The 13,813-nt window shown below is 39.0% G+C and overlaps 1 non-coding gene across 1 annotated transcript; it reads right to left on the bottom strand.

Moving 5' to 3' along the window:
* Window positions 1-12,941: 12,941 nt before the first annotated feature.
* On the bottom strand, window positions 12,942-13,067 carry LOC115944403 (U6atac minor spliceosomal RNA). The gene has a single exon (XR_004078958.2). It is a non-coding gene; the product is annotated as a U6atac minor spliceosomal RNA (small nuclear RNA).
* Window positions 13,068-13,813: the final 746 nt, after the last annotated feature.

Below are 13,813 nucleotides of genomic sequence, written 5' to 3'. Positions count from 1 at the left end.
AAAAAGCTTTTGCACAGCAAAAGAAACAGTCAACAAAACCAAAAGACAACCGACAGAATGGGAGAAGATATTTGCAAATGACATATCAGATAAAGGGCTAGTATCCAAAATCTATAAAGAACTTCTTAAGCTCAACACCCAAAGAACAAATGATCCAATCAAGAAATGGGCAGAAGACATGAACAGACATTTTTCCAAAGAAGACATCCAAATGGCCAACAGACTCATGAAAAAGTGCTCAATATCGCTTGGCATCAGGGAAATCCAAATCAAAACCTCAATGTGATACCACCTCACACCAGTTAGAATGGCTAAAATTAACAAGTCCCCTCGAATCTTCTTACCTATTTCCCCTCTACTCTGATTCCAAAACTGTGGGTTTAAACTAGAATCTGTGCATATGTTTTGTTTTATAAGCAATACAGGTAAATTTAATATACAGCCAGGATTTGGTTTATTCTTTTAAAATAATCTGTCTGGATTTTAAGCCCCAAGGTTTATTTACACATGGAGTTGATGATTATTGTCTCCTCAGGAGCAGAACATGACTTTTTTCTTTACTACCAGAGTTTATGGTATTTCTGAGCTACTAGGAGCACTAGAAGTTATATAGTTTAGCATTGCTCAAACTTTAATGAGGATAAGAATCAGCTGGGATGATGGTTAAGCTGCAGATGCTTAGGCACCAGCCCCAGGACTCTGATAGCTGAGCTGGGGCCCAGGAATGTGCATTTCACTGGCATCCTGGTGATTGAGTTGCAAATGGAAAGAAATGCACCTTGAGAAGCATGTCTCAGCTGAGGCCCAGAGAGGGGACGTGTAGCACTGAAGCTTACCAAGGGCAGCAGTGGTCTCCGTCCAGTCTTGCTCTCTCCTTGTGAGATCTGGCCCCTTACCCTCCACCTGTGTCTCCCTGAGACCAGTAGTGATAGCATCGTGTGCCATCTTATAAGAAAAGCAACTTCTTGGACCCAGTCCTTATTTACTGCATCTGTAATGCTAGACCCAGAAATCTGTATGTACAACTCCTCCAGGTGATCCTAATGCTTACTAATTTGAGAACTATCACTCTCCCCCAGGATTCCTTGAGAGTTGCTGGATGAGCAAGTGGCAGTCAGAATGTAACATGTGCCCTTATTACAGGTGTTCAGACTTTCCTTGATTACATGGCGTGACCTACTGCATGTTAGCCAGGTGTTGCCCATCAGTAGTTCTGAGGTTCTATTTGAAGGCAAATGATGAGTCCTGCTGCTGTTCTTGCCTGCTTTCTTCCAGCCAGTCTTCTCCGTGGACCCTAATGCCTGCTCGTCCATCTTCTCCTTTGGCGTCCACAATGTTTATCTACCCTCAGGGCCAACAACGGGGTGAGTAACTTCTGGCTATTAGATGTGAAGTGTGTCTCATTTGTGAAGAGAAACAAGGACTTGAATCAGAACCTGGCCTAAGAATTTCAAAGCATTTGTAAGTGGAGAGTAAGGTACTTTGCCTATTAATGACGCTAGACTTGAAAAATCAAGTATCAGAATTTCCCCCTAAGCTGCATTTTCTTTCTTTTTTTTTTTTTTTTTTTTTGCTATTAACAGACAGGGACCAATTCAGACATTTTCTTTACTATGGGAAGGAGAGGGTGCAGAGACAGAGCTTTGCTCATTCTGAACAGTTGCTTAATGATAATGATAATGAGCTGCATTTATATGGTACCTTTCATCCAAATAACTCTACAGGCTGAATTTATGCTCACCATTGCTTAAAACATACTTCATAGAGTCCCAAGGGTATACCTTTCAGAGCCCCATAACCCCTGCATTTGTTAAGTGTTCTGTGGTCTCTCTGCTTATACAGCCTGCAAAGAAAGATAGATAATGAGCAACGGTGGTGCTGTAATTAAGGCTATAGACTGACAGAAAGGAGATTTGATCTATTCTGACTTTCTGGGGTGTCACTGGTCCAATTCATTGATGTGTTTTTCTGATTTTACATCTTTGTCAGGGTTCTCTGGGGAGGAATTGCATTAGAGTGTGGGAGATGTGCAGTTGAACTTCTAAAAAGCAAATCTGAATGTTTCAGACCTTTGTAGGAAAGTGGTGCTCTGTGGCTTGCTCCTCTCTGATGAGTCCGTTGCTAGGAATCTGCTTCCCAGCAGGCAAGGAGAGAAAACTGAGTTGAAATGTATGGAGTCTTATGGTGAATTAGCAAGTAGGGAGAGTCTGTGACTACGAAGTATGTTGCTTTTTCCAAGTTTCTAATAACTGAAGGTAGAGTGCTAGTTTTGACTGTGGTGTGGCATGGCTTTGTGTTGGGGCATGGGGGACTGTAATTGGGAAAGCTGGTGTGACTGGGAAGATGACCTACCTTCAACAGGGGTTTCCACTTTCGGTGCTCATTAGAATGGCCTGTTGAGGGGCACGTGGGTGGCTCAGTGGGTTAAGCATCTGACTTTTTTTTTTTTTTAAAGATTTTATTTATTTATTTGACAGAAAGAGACACTGCGAGAGGGGAACACAAGCAGGGGGAGAGGGAGAAGCAGGCTTCCCGCGGAGCAGGGAGCCCGATGCGGGGCTTGATCCCAGGACCCTGAGATCATGACCTGAGCCAAAGGCAGATGCTTAAAGACTGAGCCACCCAGGCGCCCCTAAGCATCTGACTTTTGGTTTCTGCTCAGGTCATGAACGCAAGATAGTGGAATTGAGCCCTGCATGGGGGCTCTGCACTCAGCAGGGAGTGTACTGGAAATTCTTTCTGTTCCTGTGCTCCCACCCTCCTCACATACTCTTTCTCTCTTTCTCTCTCAAATAAATAAATCTTTAAAAAAAAATAATGACCTGTTGAGCAAATGGGAGGACAAGGGGGACTTTATCTATGAGGTTGTAATTCCTTTTAAAAAAAAATGCAAATCCTGGAAAAAAAATATGAAAATTGTTTCAACTCTAGGTGGTGGGTACAGAAGTATTTTTGTAATAGTTTTTGTGCTTATCCCTAACTCCTTAAGTGCTCAAAAATAAAAGTGGTCTCAGTGACTGCATTTAGAACTACTGTACAAGATCTCCTATTTCCTACGGTATTGCCCAGTGGCTCATATTACTGAAAGCTCCTCTGGTGCACCTGGGTAAGTTTGGCACTCAGTCTCCAGAAAATGTGTTTTCTGAGTCTGCTTCTATTTACAAATCTAAGTCCGTTTTTGTCTAGCAAGTATCTACTCTAGATCTACTTCTTACTGTTCCAGGTCACTCATGGCTCTGTTATTCAGGTTTGATTCCTGCCTTGGGCTGATTAATAGAGTAGCTATGATCTTGGCTACATTTCCTGAGCACTTTTTGCATAGCAGATCTGGGCCATGGGTTCATGAGTTGTTTTCTTTAATTCTCCCAAAAATACATTTTGTATCTGAGGAAACTAAATGGAAAATTATTCATTCCAGACCATCTAGTTAGAAAGTGATGAAGTCAACATTTGAACCAAGTGTATTTGACCCTAGAGCCTACACTCCTGATAACCATGACATACCAAGTCTCATTTATTTGAGATTTCTCAATTATATAAAGAAATGAGTCCATAAGAGAAAGGTCCAAGGACAGTAATTTTATAGCCAGTTATGGAAAAACCATGTGACTCCTCAGCTGGCTCTGGACTTTATTTTCTAGATGCTTGATCTGTACATTTTAGGCCATTGATGGCTTGCAGTTGTCTCCACTATCTCCAGTCTTGTCTTCTCTAAGAACCCAAGGGCTTCTCATCCACGTGGTCTCTTGCTCAAATTCTCCATTCCAGCATGCAGAGATACTCTCCATTTTTCACCTCTAGTTCCTTCAATAAAACATGTGTTCCACATGTCCTGGCACAACCTTTCCCTTGGCAAGTATGTGATCAGGCTAGGGATTTATGCTTTCTGAGGCTGCCCAGTTCACAGTAGAGTCTGACTGAGTTATAAAACTGATTGCTAGGTAGGGCATCCTTAAATGGGGTGAAAGCTGATAAACTGACAAGGAGTTCATGAGTCATTGCTCACTGGTTTCCTGGAATCTTTTTTCTATAACCGTTTTCCCAAGAGTGGAGATATGTGCATACCTGTGTAATTGCAAATGTGCTTCAAGTGATCCTTACATGCTACTCTCCTATTTTGCTTGATTGGTGGATGCCCTTTAAATCAGAGTCAAACCTTTTTATCCCTCAGCGATATTCAAAAAGCCATATCCTTTGGATATGAAACCCTCGGGTTATGGCACATAGCAGGCACATGTCTAATAAGTGAATTAATGAAGTCCGTGTTTCCTAAGGGGGAAATGAATGCCACAGGTCTGCAAGTAAGTTCGGTGGTTCATGGATGTTTTCTGAACTTTAATAGTTATATTTAATTGGTGTTAGAATGAAAGAAATGAGCACATGAAGCTGTACACTAGAGTAAACACTTAAAAGTTTGCAGAAAATAATAGAGTTGAACAAATACGGCATATATGCATGCTTTACAGATGAAACTATATCTTCAGAAATAGGTGAATTTGTAATAAGTTGGGAATTTGAATAATTCAAGTAGAAATAGAATGTGAATGTAGAGGTGGGGGCCACTGAAATGAAGAGGGTTACGTTGACAGGAGAAAAAGATGCATGCCTGGTGCTATGAATTTAAAGAACACTCACCATTCCATGTTTTGTCTATAAGTTTATCCTCTCTTCTTTCTTTCTTTGGCTCTTATCATCTCATCTAGGAAGCCCCCTTACCAGAGGTTAGAAGAGATTTGCAGCTGCTATTTGTTGAGATAAATCCCATTCTCCTTTCTTAGGACCAAAAAAAAAAAAAAAAAAAAGTATATATTTCTTCCTCTTGGTGGGAACTAGATGGGGAGGGAGGGATTCCAGGAAATCTGAAGGCACGACATTTCATCCAGTAAAAGTTATGAAGCAGTCATGGTGGGCTGAGGGGCTGGCACCATTCTATAATGAATGCACCTATCCTTTTTTTTTTTTTTTTAAGATTTTATTTATTTATTTGACAGAGAGAGACACAGTGAGAGAGGGAACACAAGCCGGGGGAGTGGGAGAGGGAGAAGCAAGCTTCCTGCTGAGCAGGGAGCCCGATGTGGGGCTCGATCCCAGGACCCTGGGATCACGACCTGAGCCGAAGGCAGACGCTTAACGACTGAGCCACCCAGGTGCCCGAATGCACCTATTCTTAGAAGAATACCAGAAAGACCTTAGAAAATCATTTCATTTGGGACTGTTTAACTTCTTTGAAGATGAGAATATCTGAGCCCCAGAGATAAGCAGTGACTTGAGGGAAGCCAAACAGTGACAGGCAAATTCCCCTTTTCATCAGTTTGGGAGCTGATGATGTACACATACAAGATGCCTCAGTAGCCCAGGAGCTCATGGGAACAGAGTAAGAAGTTGGGGAAAGGGATAAGGAAGTGTTTCAATAAATATTTTGGCAATTGAAGAAGTAGGACTATATATTCTCCAGGTATGTCCAACTTCCTCCTTTACCAAAGCAATATTTATTTATTTTTTTGAATCAACATTTTGGGAGTCTAATCAAAACCATGAATCCTCTCCCCAGAAAAACACATAGAGCTAATTTTGTTTTGGATGGGATATAGCCTCCCCCTCATTCTAATGTTAAGACCCCTGTAGTGGGCTAAATGGTAGCCTCCAAAAATATATGTCCATATCCTAATCTCTGAAATCTATGAATATTACTTTATGTGATAACAGTGAATATTAACCTTATATGCCAAAAGATGCGATTAAACTAAGGATTTTGAAAGGAGGATTTTATCCTAGATTATCCAGATAGGTTCTAAATCCAATGACAAGTGTTCATAAAAGAGTGAAGCAGAAGGATATTTGTCCATCAAAAGTAGAGGAGGCAAGGTGACCAGGGTGGCAGGAACTGGCATGATGTGGTCACCAGTCAAGAATGCCAACAGCTACCAGAGGCAGGAAGTCAAAAAGAATGGATGGCCACACCAGCAGCTTCATTTTGGACTTCTGCCTCCAAGACTGTGAAATAATAAATTTTTGTTTAAAGTCATCCAGTTTGTGGTAAGTTGTTACAGCATCCAAAGGAAACAAATAGAACCTCTACTCGAGAAAGTAAACATGAGGCTCTTGAGAGTGCATGCTACTGTGATTAAGAAACATGTGCAAAAAGGGGTCAGCATAATTTACACTGGTTACATACACATGATCTTCAGCTTAAATTTTCCAGTTTAAATTTCTAGTTTAAATTTTTCCTATATCTTTGATCCATGTGAATGGGAAACTTTTTAAAGATTATGTCCTTCCCTCATTTGGAGAGGATAATCATTAAGAGTCCTGATGAATGCATTCTGGTATAAACTGGCTGCTTTGATAGTTGCTAGAAATATTTTATAATGGTCCACATGGCTTTGCCAAGAGATAATGTGTTCCTATATTAACATAAATTTTGGCATACATAGTTAAAATGAAGAGGGTAAAGCAATAGTTAGATACTGTTTCTAGGAGGAGATTATAAGAATAAAGGAACGCCAATTGGATTGATTGATCAACAGACAAACCAGAGAGAAGCAGAACCTATTTTTGTTAGATGGGATTTGAAGAAAAATTCTGTATAAGACCAAGTCCCTGTCAGGAGATGAAATACTACTTTTGGATGATGTGCTGAAACTCAGCCTGAGACCTTGGGTGGCTGTTTCCCTAACTTTCATGTGTTCAAGACTAGCCCAGGAAGCTTATTAAGATGCAGATCCCAGCGCCTTCCACAGCCATCTATTGAATCCACCTTGGGGAGAATGGCCAGGGCATTGATATGTTAAAACAAGCTTCCCAGTGGTTATTTTTCAGTGGTCCATGTGGAATATTTTCAGACTTAACACCACAGAGTCTCCAGAGAGTTGTCTTGATGGGACCCAAAGAAAGAATATTAAGATCCAAAGGGAAGAAGTCATTGATAGTACATCCTTTGTTACCCAGTCCAACTAGAAAGAATCATTCTATCACAAAACTATGATGTATCAGGATCAGCTTGGGAGAAGAGGAACAATAGGTGATTGGTTTAACTTTCTTTTTTGTCTAAAATGGCCTCCTGTTTTTTAAGTGTCTGGTGTTTAGTGATTAATTTGATCAGCCCACATGGACATATCTGGTAGGTCTGAGCAAAGATGATTGTTCCTTTTCCAACATGCCTAAAACCAGGTTATTGCCTCCTGAAACTCTTACAATGTGCCAGATTTTCTCTCTGGTCTTATCTCTAGTACCTCTATGGGTGCAATATTCCTACTTCACTCAGGATTGTTAGTAGAAAATAATAACTACCTCCAGTTTAAATAGAAAATTAAATTTATTGAAAGAATATATGGTAGTTAACAAGAAGATTCAGGGGGACAGTGAGCCAAGGTTTGAGGCTATGAAGCCAAGTATGATACCCAAAATCATGCCTCAAACTGCTCCAGTGAAGATATTATATACCTGGCTCCTTGGCAAATGGCCCCTACTTCCTTCAGCATCCAGCTTCTGATTAGTAGTTTGGGATAGGAACATTTGATTTGGCAAACCCAGCTCATGTGTCCATGTCTACACTGAAAGGGCTGATTGGAGGAAAGATCATGTAGCACTTGCAGTCTCTATATTGGTGGGCCAATTTCATCTTAGATGGTAGGGAACTCCTCAAATAAGGGAAAAGTTTCAGGTATTAAATGGCCATTTTTTTAAAATTCCAACATTTTTCTTGCCTCCTCTACAGTTCTTAATCATCCTTCAAGTGATAACACAAATTGAGTTTCCTCAAAAATTTTCTTAGTAACTTAAACCACATTGTCCCCTCTCTAGTCTTATCTATCTCCTGAATAGACAGTCACGCAACACAAAATCTAATCATGAACCATTTTGGCTGGTTTGCAGTTGCCTCATGTGCATACGTCTGTTCTCCCAAAATCGATTGTCAGCAACTCTAGAAAAGACCCTGTATTAGTCAGGGAGCGTGTGGCCCTGTTGGAGGTCATCAGCTAATACTTATTGCTTGGTTTTACTAAATCATATTTTTTGTGTGTATAATCAATTATTTATGGTCTGTGAGATGAATATCAGCATAATAAATACAATATTTAAGAACAGAAGATCAGAAGCTAACATGGCATGAACTCGTGGGTGAGTTAGAAAAAAGACTTAGAAAAAATGTTACCTATTCTAACTATGAGGTCTCCTTAAAGTGATTGGAAGATAATATTTAAATTAGAGAAATATACTTCTTGCCTAACAGCAGACCCCACTTGAAAATTTCCCCCATAATTTTCCTGTGCTCTTGGGGTAGACACATTGGGGTGGAACACTAGTGCACACTTCATGAAAAACTTACTTGTGAACTTATTCTTCTAATGGTGTTCTTTACATAATAGCAGTGTCTGTCAGATTGCATCCTTGGTGAAATATTTAGGGAAATGTATCTCTACTTTCCTCTACAGTATCATCAGTGTTTGACCAAACATCAGTAATTCTTTTGCATTTATATCTGTCATTAGTGAAAGATGATATTTGCATAACCTTGGGTTCCTTGATCATCAGGCTGTGAGAATAGATGAGGTCACACCAGTTGTTATTTGACAAATTAACTCAAATTTCCCTCAAATGATCTGCCCTCTGGGAAAATCCAGATAGAGGATTTTTCTTCTCCTACCCTGCCTATGAGGAGGGTTTTCTCAATCACCAGGAAGATGTGCATGGATACTTGTTGGATGTCTACACTACAGAGCAGCAAGCTGCAAGAAGCATATTAGCTAATGTGGGAGCCTCCCTGGGCCATGGTTGTACCAGGTGTGTGGTCAAGTGAGGGAAGGTTACTCAGCCCTTAGCAGTTCATCATTATATGGTCCTTAAAGCAATGCTACTTGGGTGTCCTAAGTTTCTTCTAGTAAATGAATTGCATAGTTCTTTAGTCTTCCAGGAGTAACTAGAATCTTCTTTCTGCCCCTTCTCTCCCTCCTTCAACCCCCATCTTGACATATTTAGCATCAGGTATGGATCCGTAATAGCTATCATAGTATATGCAAGGTCTAGACTTACCCACTGTGGTGACTATGTCACTAATTACCATAGCAAAATGGTTCTGCTTGGCATCTTCATTCTGTGGGATGCACAGTCCTGCAGGAGGCCCCTCAGCCCTTTCCCTTACTTTTCTACCTCCACCCAAAGGGATTCACAGCATCAGCAAGCTGAGGAGGAGACTTGAATGTGTGGGGGTGAAAAACGAAGTGGGGGAGATGGACTCTTTCAAGTAGCCCTATCCTGAGACATCTGACTTCTAACCTCTAAATAATGATGTCCCTTGTTCACAATCACTTGCTGAGCCATAATAGTTAATTTGCTTCTAAACCTGATCAGAGATATCGCATAGAAAGGACTACTAGTTAATAAACCATTGCTTTTGTATTTCTCCAACTTATTTTGTCCTTATTCATGGGAAAAGTGTAATGCTAAAGTCTTGAATCTCAGGAGGAAGGCCATGAAGACCTTTAATACTATAGCCACTGAAACAGCAAATCTCATCAAGAAAAGGTCCACTGTAACTGTCTGGTTCCTCATGTCTGAGCCATGTACTCACTGAGCATTGATTCCTTAGACTGAGAGTTTCTATCCTCTCTGGATTATGGTTCTTCCCGTGGTTTATTTGCTCTAGGAATCCAGTGGCTTTTACACGGTTTATGGATTTTATAAGGTAGGGAAGCAGGAAGAGTGAGCCTTGAGAGTGCAGTGCAGTATAAGCAAAGGCAGACGTGGAGACAAAAACCTGATAGGAAGACCACACTCTGAGAGGGCTCTGAATTAGGGACAGGGTAGGTACATCATATATTAAGTTGTATTTACTAGGCAGTTAACATCTTTTATGTGTAGACGTTGTACTATATTCAAGCATAGTAGTTATTAGAGCTGGTCATTGGATCACCTGTAGTTTGTTTTGTCTTAAAATAAGCATGTCTGGGTCCTGCCTCTGCCTACTTATACCTAATCAATTTCTTTGGGGAAAGAGTCTGCAGATCTAGATAGAAACAAAATAATCACACACACACACACACACACTTCCATAGCTGATTCTACGCTCATGCCTATTTAAAAGCTTTTTGACCATGGTGTCCAAATGGAAAATTCACAGTGCTTATTCTTGATGTTAACAGCCTAATAGCAGGGACTTATATTTCAACAGGTAGAACAAAGTAAGTCATCTCTACGGGTTTAGAATGTTCATGAAGGATGTCTTTAAATTCGTCCCCCATCATCTTATAGCCATGTAAGCAAAGAAAATTGTCTAATTTTCTTTTCTAAAACTTCTTTGTTTTGGCATCAAACTATACCAGCCTCCTAGTAACTGGAAGTTTTCTCTATTTCTATTTTTTTTGAACCTATTAGATAATAAAATAATGAAGTTCTCCTTGCTGGTTAGAGTCCTTTAGGGTAGATGTTTAAACATTTTACTGAGGTGAAATTTGGTTACTACTTTTGATTAGTTTGTTTCAACTTTCTACTGTTTGGGGTGGTTCTGGTAATTTATTTTTCTAGAAAAGCAGCCATTTTGTTTCCTATTTACCTTTGTCATTCAGACAACAGATAGAAACTCTGTCCTACTACCAGTTATGTCTCTTCCTTCCCAGTAGTTGTTTTCTTCCAGTAAGCTTAGCTAAACTTTGTCTATTTTCCAAAGATAAAGCTTTTGAATTTATTTGCTTTTATTTATTCTCAGATCATGTCTTCTATTAGATGAATTTCTGCTTTTATCTGGTTTTCCTCCATCTTTTTTTCATTTGGTTTATTATGTTCTATTTCAGCTTTTGTAGATGAGTAGTTCTATTTAAACCTTTACCAAAAAAATTGAGTCTGACTATAATTCTACCTCTAAGTACCATTTTTAAAAATCTGCTTCCTACCAGTTGTGTCGTAGGATCTTTTGATTGTCATTCAGTTATAAGAATATCCTTTTCAACTTGATTTTCTTTGTATCACGTGAATTATTTTAAGCTTCCAAATTTAAGACACTCTTCTTACTGTTGATTTCTAATCTAAATCCATTGTTGTCAGTGATCCTTTGTGATATTGTACCTAGACAAGCTTTCTATATGTTCTATGAGTTTTGAAACATGTATTTATTGCTTATTGGGTGCAGGGATATGTATGTCCAAGTGTGCTACTAAATTTTCTTAAATTAATGAAGCTTGATTAAAGTAGATTAAAAATCTATTACTAAATTTTTTCTTATATTTTCAAGACTAAGCATATTCAAGAGCATGTAAGATCTTTTAACTTTCAAGAACTTCAAGAAAAATTGCAATAATAGTAAAAAGAATATATATACAGTTACCTAGATGCACCAGTTGTTACTATTTTACTTCACTTGTTTTTATGTGCATACTCTATGCCTGCAAATGTATAGACCCACAATTTTTTCTGAACCATTTAAGGATAAATTACATCATGACCCTTTAAGCTGAGTACTTTAGTATATATATATATTTTTAGAAATACAGATATTTTCTTAAATATCAAAGGGTAGTTATTAGCTTCATTAAATTTAACATTGATAGACTACTTGAATACACTACCCATATTCCATTTTTGTCAGTTGACCCAATGTCTCTGATAAGCATTTTTCCCTGATAGCACAGAACCCAGTCTGGAGGCAGGTATTACCTTTAGTTGACAGGTCTCTAATTTGGTGTATTTCTATAGCCTTTCTTTGTCATTTATGATACTGATATTTTTGAAGACTAAAATCTGTCTCCCCCCCCCCTTTTTAATAGGCTGTTTCTCATTTTGGTTTGCTCAGGACTGATTTATAAATTATGCCTTCTCAGTTGGAAAACTACCTAGGTGGCGTATCATTCTCAGGGTATACCCTTGGAGGCTCACTATGTGTATCTACCCCTCATTAGTGATCTCAATTTTGATCACCCAAAGTGTGGTCTTGATTCTCCACTGAATATTTTATATGTATAATTTTTTTTTTTTACCTTATAACTAAGTACTTTAAGACTGAATAAACAGGATAGACCCCATGCAAAATATGGTTGGGATGCTGAGATTGATTGAGGCCATACACTTATCAATAAGGAATGAACAAGATACATTACTCAAAGAAGTGTTTTTTGTTTTGAGAGAGCACGGCAGATTTCCCAAGCTGGCCCAAACATGGGTTGAGGGAGAATAGGGAAAGGAAGGGGGTGCAGCCTGGATGAGGTTTTTTTTTATAGGTGGGCTGAGGCTTAATTGACTTGAAACTCCTGCCAGCATCAAAAAGAGGGAACAGCTGGCTTTCTTATCACCTTTCCCAGATACTGGCCAGAAAGGGAAGAGCTAAGGATGAGGCTTACAGCCTATTGACAAACATCAAATAATGAAGTCAGGCTCTTCAGTACAGAAATCATGTCCTGCTTCTTAGCATAATATCCCACATTAATGATGCTTGCATGAATTGGTCTATGTTATAATCAAATAAAAATGCTGATTTTTCCAATCATCCTCCCCCTACCCCATTTATCAGTCAACCCTCAATATTTTACTATAAACAAGAGCTCTCCCTCCAGAATTGGTCCTCTTTCTTACAATTATATGGTATCTAGTTACTTCAAAATAAAAGTTTAATTAAAACAACTATAATTATTTTTATAGTCCCCTAAACATTTACCAATAGTTTAAGATTTGTTCTCATTGTTTTCTTTAATTGTTTATTTAAATTCACTTAGCCAATATATAGTAAGTACATCATTAGTTTTAGATGTAGTATTCAATAATTTATCAGTTGCATATAACACTCAGGGCTCATCAGATCACATGCCCTCCTTAATGCCCATCACCTCATCCCCCACCCCTCCCCTCCAGCAACCCTCAGTTTGTTTCCTAGAGTTAAAAGTCTCTCATGGTTTTTCTCCCTCTCTGATTTATTCCCATTCAATTTTCCCTCCCTTCCCCTATGGTCCTCCATGCGAAAACGTTGGTTAGATACCACGAAGTAGGTGGCAATGCCTTAACTGTATGTGTGTGTTGAGGACAGAGGGCCTCTTCCATCCTTGTCAATGGGAGTGATGACCTTTTCTCCTTTCATACAACACCTCATTGTACTTTTCTAAACTTCATGCCCTCCCTTTGAGTTCCCTTCCCTTTTAATAGTTGTTTTGGTTTGGGTAAATTATCTTCATCTTCATATGCTTGTCAATTCTTTATTTTGTTCTGGATTTTTGAATGATTGGTTGGGTAACATTTCTTGATTGACTATTTTTCCTCAGCACTGCCCAGAATGGACATCTAGTGTTGCTAATGAAAAGTCTGTTTTCAGTTTAACTGTCATTCCTTTGCAAATAATTGGTCTTTGATCCCTGGTTATATGAGTTGTTTTGATTTTTCTTAGGGGTGATTATGATGTGTCTACATGTGGACTTACCATTATTTATCCTTCTCACCACTAGCAGTTCCCTATTAATCTGAACTGTGATTTCCTTTCATTCTGGGGGGGAAAATCAGCTACTTTTATTCAAATAATGTCCTTCTTTGTTCCTTTAAAACTTCTATTGAATACATGTTAGAACCCTCAATCTATCTTTCCTAGCTCTCATTCTTTTATCCCCCTCTCTCCCCTCCCTATTGCTCTGTTTATTGTTGTCTATATGGGCAGTGTTTGGGGTAAAATCATGTTTATAATAGAGCTCTATTTCCTTCTTTAATGGAAGTTTCTTGTTTGTTTGCTGTTTAATCCAATAGAAGAATGCCTCTTGGTTTGATTGTTCTTGGACAATGATGCACTGAAGATTTCACTGAGGCTATTTAAGTTTCCAGGGTAACAAACAACTTGAGTAGTAGT

Source organism: Leptonychotes weddellii, chromosome 7 (assembly GCF_054177405.1).
Source record: "Leptonychotes weddellii isolate Sample4059 chromosome 7, ASM5417740v2, whole genome shotgun sequence".
NCBI classification, from domain to species: Eukaryota; Metazoa; Chordata; class Mammalia; order Carnivora; family Phocidae; genus Leptonychotes; species Leptonychotes weddellii.
This window is presented reverse-complemented; position numbering and strand designations above follow the sequence as displayed.